The following is a 3008-nucleotide window of genomic DNA, read 5'->3' on the forward strand; positions in this document are numbered from 1 at the left end:
ACGACCAACCGCTCAAAAAACAAAATACATTAAACAAACTATATTAAGTAATTGGAGTAATAAAAAAAAATAGAAGAGACCCCTAATGAAAGCTTCTCCTCTCCGAGACAGGTTGCGTCTAATAAGTCGTAGTTCGCTTACTCCGCACTCAGCTTGCGTTCGACATCATCGTTGCGCGAGTCCCAAATGTGTGAAGGAAATGATTGACAGCCCCTGATGACGTTTAGCTCTCAAGCAATTCGCAACTCCAGCGCTCGAATACGCTACCTTGCGGTGATTTACAAAATTAAAGAAAAAGGTAAAACATTACGTTCCACGTGTGTCTGTTGGTAAACACAGGCAATTTGTTAGGAGTATTTATTAACGCATTCGATGTGTCTTAGATTGCTTTCAGCAACAGAAATTGTTTCGTCCCTTAATGGTATTCTCGAGCTTCTCAAAATAATGTTAGTTTTCATTATTTCCCTCTAAAAAGTGAGATGATTGTCGTAAATATCGAAAGCGTAAACACAAGAAAACTCTGGATTAATAAACTTTGCATTAGCATGAAATTCTCGTCTGTTCGATGCATATTTTTTTTTTAATTGTTTTGTGTGAAGTTGTAAGATAATGTTTTTTTTTTTAATCTTAAGCTCGAGAGAAGGATTTGTTAACGTTAGCAGAAGAATTAGGGCTTTCATCTCCGCCTAGTTTAAATATAATTAATTTAACTAATCTAATGTTACTGGTTCTGGTAACTTATCGTTACTGGTGAGGGGTGCTCTGGTATATAGGAGAATTTTTTTTAACATGTATTTTTGAACCACCCTAGTGGAGGGCGGCATTCCCATAGGGGTCAAGAAAAAAACCTTATGTGAATTCTTGAGCATCAGAGGTCCTCTGTACCAAATTCGACATGTACTGGATTTTTGTGTAAGGGAACAATTTCTATTGGGTTCCGCTCCGCAAAAGTGCGTGAAAATTCCTCTTGTGAATTTTTGAGCATCAAAGGAACCTATTTGACAAAATCCTTAATAACTATGTATTTGCCCAAGGAAAAATCCTCTTTGCGGAGAGAGGGGACAACCCTCATTGGGGTGGGGGCAAAAACTCCCTAATGTGCATTTTGGAACACCAAAGGTCCTCTGTACGAAGCCGATGAGATCCCTTGTCAGTTTGGTCACTGTGCCCCCTTCCCCCCATAGAACTCCAATTTATAAGACTTCAACCCAGAGTCAGGCCCCTATGTTACGTACGAACCTCTTCCAGCGGAAAGTTACTTCGAACAGAACAACAAAGCAAATTTTGTGTTCATATTTCTTTTGTAAATCATTATTGTACATTTTTGTAGATAAATAGCCTCAATAGTTTTTGTTCCTGGACTTTGAATGTATGACACAACACCCTAGTTTCCGTCTAGGCTGACATGGCCTCTCGCAGGGCCTGCCTCTGCGTCAAGTTTGGCAAAGATTCGACATAAACTGGATTTTTCTATAAGCACCTATTGGGGTCAAAGCGCAGACTGCGCAATTGAAATTTTCAGGGAGGGGGGAGGAGTGTTAAGAAGTATTTTCTTCTTTTTTGGAGGGGGGCTACCTATTGGGATAAGGTTTTGTGTGGTATTTGTGAGTGTGTTCCCTTTCCCTTAGGGGGTGGGCATCCCTGGTGTAAGGAAAACCCTCTGTGTATAGGCGTGCAACAGATGTCACTGTGGTACCTCCTATAGCACATAGAAACTAAAGTTAATACGGGAAAGTCTAACAGTTTATGTGTTTATGTTCATTAAATTCAAAACTTTAAAAATGTTTCTTTACTCAAAACTTTTCAACATTTTCCTTTTGGGAACCAGTACACTTTTCGAGGAGGAGGGAGGGGGGGGGGTCTCTACGGGTATTCGTGGGAGCCTTTAAACCTCCTGGTGCAGTGGTACTCCCATTTCTGAATCGCTGCGCATGCTTTTGAATGCTCCCAATATTTTCATACAGTTTATTTACTATGGACATCTCAACAACACGTTTAGTTATATATAATTGTAAACCTATGCATTACTAAGAGTCATTTACTGACTAAACTAAATTTATGGCTATTTGAGTACAGAAAGTGTTGTTCCGTGAGTTAACAATCACTTAATCTATCGTATAAGATATAATCAATCCGGTTATCATGAAATAATTATCTTGCCCTGTAAATTTACGCTAGCGCAAGGTTCGACTATGTATATAAAACCAAGGTTTAAAAAATATTAAATGTGCAGTTGAATTTTTTCCTTTGGTTTTAAACAGGCAACTTAAAAACCTAGTAAAATTTAAACTTTAGATAGCTTGTTGATATTTCTCACTAAATGCTTCATGCTACTTTACAGTTATAGAGCTCACAGAAAATTGAAGTTGCACTTTGCAAATCAGATAAATCTTTAATCTTACGTTCAATAATTAATGACATTTAAAATCCAGATTATTATGTGCAGTGAAAATTAAATTTTTGGGAAATACAGAATTAAAAATCTAACTAAGGTTAAAACCTGATAAGCATTGAAATGCGTTTTTGATGACAAAATAAGTTAAGACTTTTAAAATCAAGCTTATCTAATATTTAAAAAATTGTATAGAAAATAATACTGCACTTTTTTTTGTTGTTGCAATTATTGGAATCGAAAGGAAATATAAAGCTCTAAAAAAGCCAATAAGTAATTGAGAAAAACGCCCCCCCCCCCTCTCCTCTCTCCATTTGGACAAGTTTTTAAAATAATTACCAAAATCTGATTAATGACGATGGACACAGTAGGAATAGTAAAGAATAATGATAAAACTTTCACCAGCAGAATCTTTATCAGTTTGTTTGGCAACGAAACATTCACACTGAAATAAAATATTTATAAATTCAAAATTTAGGCTGTGTAAAATAAAAATTCCTACAAGCAAAGAGGCTGTCTCGGATGTAATGGTTTCGATTCGCGAAAAAGCAAGTCGTTTATTTTAAATAACACCCGTACATAAAATTTTCAATTAAGCGACAGCAAAACAGAACGC

Source organism: Uloborus diversus, chromosome 8 (assembly GCF_026930045.1).
Source record: "Uloborus diversus isolate 005 chromosome 8, Udiv.v.3.1, whole genome shotgun sequence".
NCBI lineage: Eukaryota > Metazoa > Arthropoda > Arachnida > Araneae > Uloboridae > Uloborus > Uloborus diversus.